Genomic DNA, 15,163 nt, shown 5'->3' with positions numbered 1-15,163 from the left:
GGTTTGTTTGTTTTTTTATCGAATGGCTAATATTGAGTTAGTATATTACTCCCAGTTTTAGCAAGTGGATTGCTTTTTGTCAATCTGATGAATGGCAGACCCTCAGAGTTGCTATCATTTTCATTTTTCTAATTATTGATGATTTGAAGCATTTTTCATGTGGCTATTTATAGCTTGTTGTTTTTTTTTTTTCTTTTAAAATAAATTTTACCATTTATCAGCTGGGGAATAGCATTATAAATTTAAATCACTAGGGGGCAGCTAGATGGCGCAGTGGATAGAGCACCGGCCCTGGAGTCAGGAGTACCTGAGTTCAAATCGGGCCTCATACACTTAACACTTACTAGCTGTGTGACCCTGGGCAAGTCACTTAACCCCAATTGCCTCACTAAAAAAAAAAAAATTAAATCACTTCCTTATGTATTTTGGAAATGAGATGTATATCAGAGAAACTCACTGAAAAGATGTTTTGGCTGGATATCTTAGACATGCAATTGTCTCTTCTGTATTTTTTGTGTATCCTTCTAAAGGGCATTTTCTATATTTCACAGCCTTGTTTAGTTCCAGAACTGAAAGAGACTTTAACTTAGCTTTACAGCTGGGAAAATGGAGTCCCAGAGAGACTGAGTAATTTGTGTAAGGTTAGTATCAGAGCTGAGAGGAAAAGATGTTGGGATTTAAGCTAGATCCTCGATCCATATCTAGTAATTCAGTTCATTTGCACTAGAAATGGTTCCATTAACCCCATTTAGGAACTCGCTGGCAGTCGGTTGCCCAATGCCATAAGACTAGTTCCTGTGCCCCTCCAAAACTGGGCTTCTTGCCTTGTCTCACATGGTTATCTCATACCCTTTTGAAACTTCAAAATTGGAGGGGAGCTAAGAGGTTACCTCTTCCAAGCAGTGCCTGAGCAGAAGTATCCTCTATAGCAGAGGTGTCAGATACTCTGCACATGGCTTATAACACTCTTGAGTGTGTTCTGAACCCAATTAAAATGTAATTGAGAAATATTTAACAACATAAATACAAATAAAATAAAACATAGATAACACCACATTTTAAAACTAAGTCTGTACGCAGCCTGCACAGATGCTTCTGAACAGGATAATGGCCCCGGTTTCTGTTGGAATTTGACACCACTGCTCTACAACATTTGTGACAAGTAGCTATTCTGTCTCTAGTCATGAAGAACCTGTAACCTTCCAAAGCAACCATTCCACTTTCAGACAGTTCTAATTACTAGGAAGTTCTTCCTTCTCTTAAGCTAAAATCTATATTCTTAGACCTAATCTACCTTTGTTCCTAGCAGCATAAGCCTGATCAAAATTTTATTCCTATTCTTAATGGCCGTTTGATACTTGAAGACAATTCCCTACCACCCCCCACCCACAACTCTTCTATTCTCCAGGCTCAACATCCTCAGATAGCTGAATTATTTTTCCCATGGCACCACCTCTCTCCTACTCTTAGAGGCTGTTAGGTGGCACAGTAGATAGAGCATTTGGCCTAGAGTCAAAAAGATCTAAATTATAATCTGGCTTTAGACACTTACTAGCTGTGTGACCCTGGGCAAGTCACTTAATTGTGTTTGCCTGAGATTTCTTGTCACAGGGTAAATTCGTGGTGGTGGAGGGGTCCTTAGGTATTCCTCTTTAAAGAATCACACCCTCTTGCACACAAATCCAATTTTATTTAGGTGCTTGAGAAGGCAACCAAGAGAGAAGTCAAGAACTCTTGATGGGAGATGGTTCAGACATGATTCTCTCAGGTACCTATCTCTTTGAACAGGAGAAAGGCAAAAACTTTTATAGATGATAGATGGGGTAGACCTATGGGGTGACCACCTGACAATGGAAAGTTCCCTTTGGGAGTGGGAAAAGCTTGAGTGGTGGTCCTGACTTCTGAAGTTATCTCTGTTCCCTGGTGCCTCCAATCAGGCAGCAGCCATGCCTAATAGGCTTATCTCCCTTACTTCTCAAGGTATGTCCATTCTTTAGCTAGTAGGCCAGTTTAAACTTTATTAGTTCCCAATTTTTTGATATGTCCCATATCTGTAAAATGATCTGGAAAAGGAAATGGCAAACTGCTTCAGTATCTTTGCCAAGAAAACCCCAAATGGGATCACAAGGAGTCGGACACAACCAAAACTACAAAAAGTCTCCTACTCCCCCCTCTGTTCCACCTCTTAGAGTCCCTGGTTTCCTTCAAGACAAAGCTCAAATGCCACCCTCGGCAAAGAGGCCTTTCCTGGTCCCCCCAGCTGCTGGTGCCTTTTCCTCCAAGGTTATCTTGTATCTATTCTCTCTCTCTCTCTCTCTCTTTTTTTAGTGAGGCAATTGGGGTTAAGTCACACAGGGTCACACAGCTAGTAAGTGTTAAGTGTCTGAGGCCGGATTTGAACTCAGGTACTCCTGACTCCAGGGCCGGTGCTCTATCCTCTGTGCCATCTAGCTGCCCCTGTATCTATTCTCTATGCTTGTATCTTGCATATACCTTCCTTGAGGGCAGGGACTGGCTTGCTCACTTGTATTTGTATTGGAGCAACTAGGTGGTGCAATGAATAGAGCATTGGCCCTGTAATCTAGAGGACCTGAGTTCAAATCTCACCTCAGACTAGCTGTGTGATTCTAAGCAAGTCACTTAACCCCAATTGCCTTAAACATTTGGGGTCATCTCCAGTCATCTTGATGTATATTTTGCCACTGGACCGAGATGGCTCTGGAGGAGAGAGGGAGGTTGGTGACCTTGCATAGCCCTCCCTCACTTAAATCCAATTCACTTCAAGTCATGATGTCACAGTCCTCTTCAGGAACAAAGGACAAACAACAATAATTATTTGTATCTCTAGTCTAGCACAATGTTTGGCACCCAGTTGTAGGAGGATTAAAATCTTTAAAGCACTATGTGAGGGTTGCTCTTGTTGAGGTCAAAGCAAGTTTTTCCTTCAGCTTCAGAAGATTCTATGATCTCATCCGTGTGAATGTTCCCTCCACTGACTCAGATTCCAACCTCTCCATGTCTCATTATATGATTTCAGGAGTTGCTGTGGCCAAAAAACATTTATCCCCTAGTGGCAGACCTTCTGGTGATAAGTTTCTCTGTACTTAGCCAGACTGACCTGAGGAGGAGAGACTCATAGTCCCTTGCCAGCCACATATTTGAAGCATTTCCAGTTGGAGGGTGTGCCAGAGGCCATATTCTATTGGCAGAGTCTTCAGGAACCCAGGGTTACCTCCAAACCTCGATTAGGCATTATGGAAGGATATTTGTGCAGTAAACAAGCTGAAGAAGGAGGGAAATCCAACCTTTCAAAGAGAAGACTCATCCTTATTCTTGACACAGGGCTGAACTCTTATAGCATCATTGCCTGGATTAGAGATCACTGGAAAGAGACCAGTAAGTGAAATAGAAGAAGCCATGGGGAGAAGAATTCTCCTCCATAAACAGAACTCTGAGTGCCTGTAGAAATCCTACCTTATCCTCCAAGGGCCAGCTTAATTAATAGTGTGGTGCAATAGAAAGAACACTGGTTTGAAGTAAAAAGCTTGGATTCAAATGCCTATTCTACCATTTGTTGCCTTTGTGACCTAGGGCAAGTCATTTGCCCTCTCTGAGTCTCAATTTCCTCGTCTGTCAAGTTAGGGAGTTGGATCAGAATGATATCCAAAGTCTCTTTATGCCTCATATATCAGATTTCTAAGATAAATGATCCTTCCTCCACAACACTTTTCTTTGTTTCCTTTAGTTAGAAATTTTTTCTTCCTTGCTCCTAACACAGTAGCTTGTATCACTTTTCTGCTCCTGTCCTAGTCTATTCTATTTCATGATCCCTTTATAGTTGCTGCATATATATGTCTATATATGTTCATACATATATACACACACATATAATGTCTTATCCCTTTGCTAGACTGTAAGCCCTATGAGGATAGGGACTATGTCTAATTTAAACTTTGAATATTCCCTACTGTTTGCTGAATGAATGCATGAATGAATGAATGAACAAATGAATGAGGTAAGCCTTCTCCTGATCTACTGAACATTGTTTCTGTTTAATTTATAATCTTCAACTAACATACAGCATTTTCAGGAATGCTTCATTTGCACAAAGTACCCGCTATTCTTGGGGGCCTGATTTTAGGCACCTGGATAGCTCATAATCAGTAGCAATGCTGGAGTGCATGTTATGCTCTTCTTTTGCAATATCTTTTGTCAATTAGAAAGTGAATAGTATGGCTATTGAAAAATAGTGTGATGTTTTCTTAGAAAGTTAAACTTTGTCAAAAGACCTATATTTGGATACTCAAAGTATATATGACCATAGACAAGTCATTTAACCATAGGACCATAAAATTCTAGGGCTAGAAGAGGCCTCTCTCGTTACAGATGAGTTAATTAAGGCCCAGTATGAAAGGGCAGAGTTGAGACTTTGAAACCAGGTATACTGACTTCAATCCAGTGCTCTTTCCATTATACCACATTTTCTCTTAGGAGCTATACTGATCTTTCTCAGCCTATTTTTATCTATAAAATGGATATAATAATCCTTGTGCTATCTGATTTATATAATTATGATGAAATTTGTTTTGTAAACATGAAATGAAGTATATGATAGTGATTATACCAGAACCACTCACCTCTATCAGCTCCAGGGCAGGGAACCCAGGGCCTTCTTCTCTCCCACTCTAGCCTGCTACAGGAAATGGCCAGTGGACCATAGGAAGACAGACCAGTGCAATCTGCTATCACTGAAGGGAATCACATAACTTTCCTACCAGGATGCCTGCTGTGTCAGCTGGATGCTCATCCCTACAGGCCTCCCATTGTCTGTAGTATTGTAACACTCCATTCTCTTCTAACTCTTGACCTATTGTCCATTTTGTAGGGTACCATCTTCCCTGACATTTCTCCCCAAGGTCTAGGGATCTGAAGGTACCATCTGCTCTTCCACTTTTGCTGCCCAAGTACTACCTGGGGTATCCACCTGTCATGAACAGGATATAAACATGTACCCTGCTTTATGTGTTGTCTTCCCCAATGAGAATGAAAACTTCTTGAAACAGGGATTGACCTAGTTTTCTATTTGTGTCCCTAGCACTTAGCCTAGTGCTTCACACATAATAAGCACTTAATGCTTTACTATTCCATTATATTTTGAGGGATTTATCACATGACTGGCATGAGTTCTTCTTCCTCTGGTGCAGGTCACACCCATCCACATCTCATCCCATAGGATTATTGTCCATTTCCTTCCACAAAAGTCCTGTAGGTCCTTAATATATCATTGATACCAGTGCTACACTTGGGCTTTCTCTCTGCTATCCTTCCCTCTCACTGTGTGACTGCCCTACCTCCTTTTCTGGTCAGATATTATCTTGGTGTCTTTTCTGTCATTTAGCATTTTGATTTACTTGAAATTTCGATTCTGATGAAACCATGGCATCCCATTATTAGAAGATACATAGCATAGCTGAGACAGAGTTGGTCTAAGAGAGAAGTTTTCATGGCAGTGAACAATAACTTTATTTTGCAAGTTATTGACAACACAGAAAAACAGAATGATATAGAGAATAGAGAGCCATCTTCAAATCTAGAAAGTTCTGGATTCGACTCTCATCTCTGAGTGAAGTGACTTGGCCAAGGTCTTCCAAAGGATTCTATATACATTATCTCATTTAATATTTGTAAAAGTCTTCTGAGGTAGACATTACAACTATGATGATCCCTACTTCATATGGGAAGACATGGAAGCCCAAAGAAGGAAAGTAATTTACCTATGGTCTCACAAAGAGTAAGTGTCAGAGCTCACATTTGAATCTAAGCTATCTTATTCTAGGCCAAGTGTTCTTTCCTTCTTGTCATGATACTTTCTGGATGACTTCATTAATAGCTACCCTCCCAAACCCATGGGTTCCCCATAGCTCTGGGAGGATCATAGAATGTCAGAATTGGAAAGAACCTTAGGCCATAGATGTCAGACCATAGACTATTAGCCCTAGAAGAGACCTTAGAAGTCTATCTAATCAACCTCCTAACTTAAAAAAGGATTAAATGGGTATATAAATAAATTTCCTCAATCTTGTATGTTGGATAAACTCGTAAGCCCAGTGGGAAATGGACCAGGATATATAGAACATTATTTCAGTGGGAAAAGATATGCCATGTTTTAAATTCCAGACTCTCTGGGGCACCTAAGATGTTTGTAAGTTGGAGAATGCTTGTATGTCTGAAAAATGAGTAATCCAACATGTACAACATTGGGTCAATGGAATTATTTCCCTTGTTTCTTTTATAGAATTTGCTGTTTTGAAAGAAACGTACCCTAATCCTGTGCCTGGTGAAGTGGCAATATGCACAGTAATGTAGATGACAGGTAAGTTCACTTACTCTGAACCTAATATCTAGTTTGCCTTTAGTTTTGCTTATATCATGAACATATGAGCAATAAACTGAAGGCTGAGCATTTGTGATCAGAAATTACTGTTGCGATCCAATCCAACTTTGGAGACATTATAAATTTATTTGATGTATTTAATCATGTCATACTTTTCTGATACTACATCCTGGCATAAAAAGGACCTCTCAGTTTTCATAAGCAATGTCAGCAGACTATAAGCCCTGGTGGATCCTACAAAGAAGAAAAGGCATTGAGTGTGGGTGTAACTGTCTCCAAAGAACTAATCTGGTTTGGCCTGGAGAGGCTTATGACCATAGGACTGGTCACCATGGCATGATGATTTTTTTTTTCGTCATGGCAACTCCTGAGACCATCTCAGAAGCCTTGGAATGGTAGAAATCTACTCAGTCAAGGGAGAGGGATTCCCTGCATAGATGAAACTTTAGCTCCTTGAAATATTAAAAATATTTAAAGATGTACATGATCATTATTAGGCTGTCTGGAAATTCAGCACGACTGACAAGTGGTTCAAATAAGTGATTGCGATTAGTATTTCTTTTATATAGTCAGTCCAAATTCTTTGTTTTTCTCTTCTATTAATTCTTGAGAACCTACAAAGCAAATCAAAGTTGAACACTCCCTTGGAGATCATGTACAATTTCACCCTTAATTTTTCTCCCTACCCCCTTACCTCCAGACTCATTTGAATTCAATAAGCATTTATTTTGTTTGTTTGTTTTTTAGTGAGGCAATTGGGGTTAAGTGACTTGCCCAGGGTCACGCAGCTAGTAAGCGTTAAGTGTCTGAGGCCAGATTTGAACTCGGGTACTCCTGACTCCAGGGCCGGTGCTCTATCCACTGTGCCACCTAGCTGCCCCCCTCAATAAGCATTTATTAAGTACCTGCTATATGCAAGACACCGTGCTAGAGATACAGCTAAAATAAAACCACAACAAACCTCCCTAACCAAAAGACAGATGATCTGGATCTGACTTCCTAATAGTACGTGTTCCCTATCTTCTTTCCATTTCTCTATCATGCCAATGACAGTCTTCTTGTTGCTGGTTGCCTCGCATGTCCTTAGCCTCTTGAGTTCATCACCTCAGAGAGTCTTTGAGCATAAAATCTGGTTGGTCCCTATTTCATTTTTTGTGTAGCTTAATAGAAGAGGCCAGTTCAAATGATCCTAGGGACAGAAGGGGCTGGCGTGTGTGTGTGTGTGTGTGTGTGTGTGTGTGTGTGTGTGTGTGAGAGAGAGAGAGAGAGAGAGAGAGAGAGAGAGAGAGAGAGAGAGCGAGTGAGCGCCTACAAGTGTATATTCATGGATGTGCTCAAATTGGGGCACAGGACAGAGATCTAGATCAGGTGGTAAAAGTGAGACAAGGCAGGTGCATGGGGAGGAGAGAAGACACATCTCAGAGAAAGGGGGAACATCTTTTTTTCTCCTTCCTTTTTGTTTTCTTACTGAAATTCACCTCAACTTTTTATCTTCCCAAATAAGCATAAAGTTTAGATACAACATGAGTATCTGGAGCATCAGTGTCATATACAGTATGACATAAGTACATTAGAGTGGTTCAAGCACAATACATAGACCATTTGTGCATCCCCTGGCCTGTTTCCACAGTTCTCCGGATCCTCAATCCTGTAGCTGCAGGGCATGCCTGGAAGCAAGAGGAGGAGGGTGGGGAGGGGATCTTCTCTAGGTTTGTCTTAAGCTAAATAAGATCAGGGTAGATCACAGTTTGATGTTAGACTTAGTTTCAAGTGCTTGACTCCACCACATTACAGTTGTGTGACCTTGAATTAATTGTGTTGCCTCTATCTCACTTTCTTCATCTGTAAAATGGAGATTATAGTATCTGTACTGTTTGCCACAGAAGGATGTTTCAAGGTAAGTTTTTTAGAGACTATAGAAATGGGAGTTTATTATTATTTTTTTTTCAGATCAGGGAGGAAGACTATGTATATAGGGACAGTTGGGATGGGAACTGTACTGAGTAATTTCTTTGGCAACTTTTCCAGGTCAGGCAACCTCATCCCTAGCTACTCTTCTCCAAAGTTCTGCTTTTTGGAAGATGAAGAGGAAGAAAAGAAAAAAAAATCAGCAAAACCAATGCATCAAAAAAAATTCTGACATATTAAATGTTCCATACCCATAGACTTCTGTAAAATAATTGGGGGATGGGAGATGCTATCATCTCATTTCTCTTCTTTGGGGCTAAGCTTTCTCTTTTTAATTTTCCAACATTGATTTTCCATTGCTTTATGATTGTTATTCTTTCTGTTTGTATTATTATTGTAGTTATTATACATAATGTTTTCCTTGCTCTGCTTATTTCACTTTGCTCTCATTTATAGAAGTCTTTCCATGTTTCACTGCATTAATCATATTCATTTCTTACCACACAGTAATATGCCATTACATTCATGTACCTCAATTATTTAGCCTCCTCTGCAAATAATGAATATTTACTTTTTTCTAGCTCTTTGTTTACAACAAAGAAGGATGCCATAAATATTTTTATATTTATGGAGCTTTTATTTTTGTCAATGACCTCCTGGAAGGGTATATGACTAGAATTCAAACCTGGGTCAAAGGGTATGGACATTATAGCTTCATTATTTGCAACATTCTAAATTACTTTCCAGAATGGCTTACTGGTTTATAATTCCACCAGTAACATGTTAATTTGCCAGTGTATTCAGTTTTAGTAGTTATGATTCATATAATGCCTCAGGTTTAAAATATGAAATTAATAGTAATAATGAAGTTTACTGGATTTTTTTTTCATAACAGTTGAGGAAATCAAGGTTTAGGAAGGTAAAGTAATTTTATCCAAGATTATACAGTTAAGAGGTATCAGAGCCAATAGCAAATTAAATTGCACATATTAAAAAAATCTTAGATGTCCTCTGATACTGTACTGTGGCATAGGGAAGATCTTGGATTCTTTGAGACTTTATCAGTGGAGCACAAACTTTGACAGGCCCTACCAAGGTGGAAAAGCTTTGCTCTGTTCTAGAAATTTTGGTATGTTATTTCATCATTATCATTTTCTTTGACATAATTAGTTGTTTCTATGATTTGTTCTTTACTCACTCATTGTTTAGAATTTCATTGTTAAGTCTCCATTTGGGTCTGGGTCTTTTGTAGTTCATTAAGAAATGACTTTTAAAAAATGCATAATAGTTCTTAAAGGATATATTTACTATTTCTGCCTTTTTGCATTTGTTTATAATATCTCTATGCCCTAATACATGGCCAAATTTTGAAAAAGTTCCACATAGTTCTGAGAAATACATATATTTTTCTGCAGCCCCATTTAGAATATATCATAAGTCTATTAGTTTTAGTTTCTTCATAATTTTTTTCAGTTCCATATTTTCCCTTTTTGTTAGATTTCTCCAAAAGTGAGAGACAGTGAAGTCTCCTATTGCTATTGGGTTACTATATATGTATTCTTGTTGTTCAGTTAATGTTTCCTAGGTGAATTTAGATGCTGAGACATTTGGAGTATATAAATTTAGTACTAATATTGGTTTGTAATCTGGGGTTCCTTTCAGCATAAAGTAGTTTACTTGTTTATCCTTTTTATTTTTTTAATGTTTTTACTTCATCAGATATATTGATTGCAATTCCTGATTTTTTGGATTCACTTTATGCAGAGTAGATTTTTTTCTATCCCCTCAGTTTTAGTCTACATCTGTCTTTTTTTTCAAACATGCTTCTCATAAGCAACAGATTGTAGGGTTTTTTTAAAAAAATCTAATCTGTCATTATTTTTTAGTTTTACTGGGTTGTTTAATCCATTCACATTTAAAGTTATGAGAATTTGGTTTATATTTCCCTCCATTTGTCTCTAATATTGTGGTGTTTGTTTTTTTTTAAGTTATGACTCTTTTCCTTCTTCTGCTATAAACATAGTACTATGTCTCAGACATTTACTAGATGTTTAACCCTGGGCAAGTCACTTAATCTCTTTACTTCAATTTCTTCCTCTGTAAATTGAGATAATAACAACACTTCTTGATGTTGTTGAGAGGATAAAATGAGATAATATTTGTAAAGAACTCTGCAAACCTCAAAGCACTATATTAATGCTAGTCATTATTATTATTAACTTCATTCTTGGGTACTGTCATAGGGGAAATTGATGATGTGGGGTCCTTAGATATAACTCTTTTAAGAATTATACCTGGTGCAGCTAGGTGGCACAGTGGATAGAGCACCGGCCTTGGAGTCAGGAGTACCTGAGTTCAAATCCAGCCTCAGACACTTAACACTTACTAGCTGTGTGACCTTGGCCAAGTCACTTAACCCCAATTGCCTCGCAAAAAAAAAAAAAAAAAAGAATTATACCCTCTCAGGGGCAGCTAGGTGGCACAGTAGATAAAGCACTGGCCCTGCATTCAGGAGGACCTGAGTTCAAATCCGGTCTCAGACACTTGACACTAGCTGTGTGACCCTGGGCAAGTCACTTAACCCCCATTGCCCTGCAAAAAAAAAAAAAAGAAAAAGAAAAAGAAAAGAATTATAGCCTTTCAATACAAATCCAATTAGAATAAAATCATCTTTTATTTAGGTGCTAGAGAAAGAAGACCAAGAGAGAAGTCAAAGACTTCTCTCAAGGGGAGATGGTTCAGAGACATGATTCTCTGAGATACAGAGAAAGGCAAAAGCTTTTATAGATAGTAAATGGGGTGATCACTACCTGACAGTTGAAAGTTCCCTTTGGGGGTGGGGAAAAGCTTGAATGAGAGGTGGTGGTGTCCAGACTTCTGGAGTTATTTCAGTACTCTGGTTTGATCAGGCAGCAGTCACACCTTATTTCCCTTACTTTTCAAGGTGTGCCTGTCCTTTAGTTTAGCTGGCCAGTTTAAATTTTAATAGTCCCAAATACCTTGATATGTTCCAACCCCATATCAGGTACTGAAGGAATTGGCAGGTGTAATTACTGAACTACTGTCAGTAATATTTGAAAGATTATGGGAGATGGAAGAGGTATCACAAGATCACAGAAAGGCAAATATCTCCATTTTTTAAAAAGGGAAGAGAACAGAGGCTGCAAACTTTAGACCAGTGACCTTGGCTTCTATTCCTGGGACAAATATAGGGCAGATTATTAAAGAGATAGTTGTAAATATCTAGATAGGAAAGAGATATTTACAAATAGCATGACTTCATCAAGAATAGGTCATGCAAACTAACCTCATTTACTTTTTTCAGTTTTACTAAACTAAACTAGTAGATGGGGAAATGCTTTGGATATAGATTCTAGCAGAGCCTTGGTCAAAGTAACTGATATAATTCTTGTGGAGAAGATGGAAAGATGTGAATTAAATGATAATACAGCTAGGTGGATTGTTGTTTGTCCTTGGTTCTGGAAGAGGATCATGACATTGAGGTGATGTCATGACTTGCAGTGAACTGAATTTAAGTGATGCAGGGCTGTACAAAGTTACCAACCTCACTCTCTCTTCCAGAGAGATCAGTGGTTTATATATATATATATATATATATATATATATATATATGTGTGTGTGTGTGTGTGTATGTGTGTATATATATATATGTATATGTGTGTGTGTGTGTATATATATATATATATATATATATATATATGCACACACACACATAAAAAATCTCAGGATAACTGGAGATGGTCCCATGCAGTGGGAGACCTTGGCCTTTTAAGTTAAGGCCTTTCCCAGGTCTCAATTTGCCCGAAGCAATGCCCATTCAATGATTAAGGCTAAGTAAGAATTTAAAAAAAAAAAGATAGATAAAGGAGGGTGGGGAGGGTGGGGAAGACCCTCAGGGTTTCTGGCCAAAAGAGATACAATTGCTATTTAGGTCTACTCTGAGATTGAGGCTGGTGATTTTACACAACCCTTCTTCACTTAGATTCAATTAATTGCCAATCATGACATCACCTCAGTGTCATGATCCTCTTCAAGAACCAAGGACAAACAACAATCCACCTAGTTATATTATTATTTAATCCACATCTTTTCTCCTCCTCCTCCTCTTCTTCTACCTCCTCCTCCTCCATCTCCATCTTCCTCTTCTCTCCATCTTTCCATATAGGGAATCATACCCTTATCTGTGGACCCTCTGCCCAAAGGAATACAAATTTGTTTGCAGAAACCTCACAAAATTTCTTGGGGTTTACTTCCAAGATGTTTTTGAGGACCACTCCTTAAACCTAAGTAACTTTGGCCCTCATTGATTGGTCAATGATAGGTCCCAGCCTAAGGCTGGATAAGAGTGAAGTAGGGCTGTGCAAAGTCACTAACCTCACTCTCTCCTCCTGAGCCATCTGGATCCAGTGGCAATATATATATATATCAGGACAACTGGAGATGGCCCCCACTAGGTGGATTAAGAACTGGTTGGAGGGGCAGCTAGGTGGCGCAGTGAATAGAGAACCGGCCCTGGAGTCAGGAGGACCTGAGTTCAAATCCGGCCTCAGACACTTAACACTTACTAGCTGTGTGACCCTGGGCAAGTCACTTAACCCCAACTGCCTCACAAAAAAAAAAAAAAAAAAAAAAAAAAAAAAGAACTGGTTGGATGGCTAGACTCAAAGAATAGTGAACAATAGTTCAAGGTCAATTTAGCAGAGAGTTTCCAATGGGCTACTTCTGGGATCTCTTCTTGGCCCATTCTACTTAATAATGATCACTTGGATAAGCCATAGATAGCATGCTCATCAAATTTGCAGATAGCACAAAGAAGGAAGGAATAAGATGATGAAAGAGAGGCAATTTCCAAAGAGATTTTAAGAGATTAAAGCCTTGGACTTAATCTAATAAGATTAAATGCAATAGAGATAAACTTAAAGTTTACTCTTGGATAAAAAAAAAAAATCAACTTCACCAGTGCAAGAAGGGGGGAGGTATGGTTAGAGAGCAGTTCTGAAAAAGAGATGATTTTATAGACTACAAAGCAGTGTGGCATGGCAGCCAAAAGTTAATGCAATCTTGGACTGCATTAAGAGAGGCATAGCTTCCAGGAACATAGAGGTGAAAGTCCCACTGCCCTCTTTCCTTACTAGACCTCATCTGGATTATTATCTTCAGTTTTGAGTCCCAGGTTTGAGAAAAAATTGATGTGTCCTAAGGAAGGCAATCAGGATGATAAAGGGAGGATCAGTTAAAGGTCCTAGGAATGTTTAACCTGGAGAAGAGAAGACTCAGGAAGGGCATAAGAGCTATTGTAAAATATTTGTAGGAGCTATTATGTGGAAGAGAGATTGATTAGACTTGTTTTATTTGGTCACAGTGAGCAGAGCCAGCAATAGTGGGTGGAAGTTCCAAAGAGACAAATTTAAATTCAATGTCAGGGAAAATATCATGATTAGAGCTGTCCAAAAGTTAAATGGGATACCTGGAAGCATGGTGGGATTTACCCTCTTTGGAGGTCTTTATGCAAAGAGTGGACGACTCCTTGCCAGGTGTAATATAGTGGCGATTCCTTTCATGTGTAGGTTTGGTTTGATTGTCACTAAAATGCCTTGTAACTTTTTTTTTTTTTTTTTTTGGTGAGGCAGTTGGGGTTAAGTGACTTGCCTAAGGTCACACAGCTAGTAAATGTTAAGTGTCTAAGGCTGGATTTGAACTCAGGTCCTCCTGACTCCAGGGTCAGTGCTCTATCCACTGCAACCTAGCCCCCTTGTAACTCTTAAATTCTGTGATTCTGTTTTCAAGCAGAGGGAGGCAATTTGGTATCTTATGGTGGGGGTTCTTTCTTTTCTTTCTTTTTTTTTTTTTTAGTGAGGCAATTGGGGTTAAGTGACTTGCCCAGGGTCACACAGCTAGTAAGTGTTAAGTGTCTGAGGCCAGATTTGAACTCGGGTATTCCTGACTCCAGGGCTGGTGCTCTATCCACTGCGCCACCTAGCTGCCCTGGTTCTTTCTATAAATATATTTGATGAGATGGTCTTTTTGAATTCTCAAATTCTGTGATTTGTTTCCATTCAATTTTATTTTATTTTCATTTCTAGATTCTCTCCCTCTTCCACTCATTGAGAAGGCAAAAATACAAGTATGAAGTCATGCAAAACAAACTTCCACATTAGTCATGTTAAAAAAAAGAAATAGAAAAAATATTCTCCAATGTGCACTGAGTCCACTAATTCTCTCTCTGGAGGTGCATAGCATGTTTCATTATGAGTCCTTTGGAACAGTGGTACATCATTGTGTTGATCAGAATTATTAAGTCTTTCACAGTTGAGTTTCTTTATAATATTGCTGTTACTGTGTAAATTGTTCTCTTGGTTCTATTCACTTCTCTCTATCAGTTCATAGAAATCTTCCCAGGTTTTTCTGAAATCATCCTCTTCATGATTTCTAACAGCACAATAGTGTTCCATCTCTGTGATGTTTTTATGGAGTTGTAATATATGCTGGTAGGAGCATGTATGCAAATGAAACCATGGGTCCTTGAAATAGGAAAACAAAGATGAAGCTAATAGTCTCTCAGAAAATTCCAAATTTAAGAGAATTCTTGCACCCTTGTCTGAAGTTCAGCAAACTGGGGCTTAGCAGACTGGAAAAAATGAGAAATTCTACAAATGGTCATTAGTGAAAAGTAGGTTGCTTCATCTAATTCCTCAGGGATGCACTTTAGGAAATGTCAGCATGCTTGTACCAGTTTTACTTTGTAGGTCTCAGCATTCACACTGGGACTGAGGATAATTATTTAGGTCAGTTGGCCAGCTACAAATACTTGACCAAATTTATGCTGTGTGAAGAGAAAAA

The 15,163-nt window shown here is 38.7% G+C and overlaps 1 protein-coding gene across 2 annotated transcripts in view; it reads left to right on the top strand.

Moving 5' to 3' along the window:
- RALGPS1 (Ral GEF with PH domain and SH3 binding motif 1) overlaps window positions 1–15,163 on the top strand; it is a 632,069-nt gene that overhangs the window by 38,997 nt on the left and 577,909 nt on the right. For both annotated transcript variants that reach the window (XM_043981906.1, XM_043981905.1), the window contains exon 2: window positions 6,296–6,373. The gene's annotated coding sequence lies outside the window, so the exon portion shown is untranslated. The remainder of the gene's footprint in view (window positions 1–6,295; window positions 6,374–15,163) is intronic.

This window comes from Dromiciops gliroides, chromosome 2, assembly GCF_019393635.1.
Source record: "Dromiciops gliroides isolate mDroGli1 chromosome 2, mDroGli1.pri, whole genome shotgun sequence".
NCBI classification, from domain to species: domain Eukaryota; kingdom Metazoa; phylum Chordata; class Mammalia; order Microbiotheria; family Microbiotheriidae; genus Dromiciops; species Dromiciops gliroides.
Note: the sequence above shows the minus strand (reverse complement) of the source record. Positions and strands in the feature narration are given on the sequence as shown.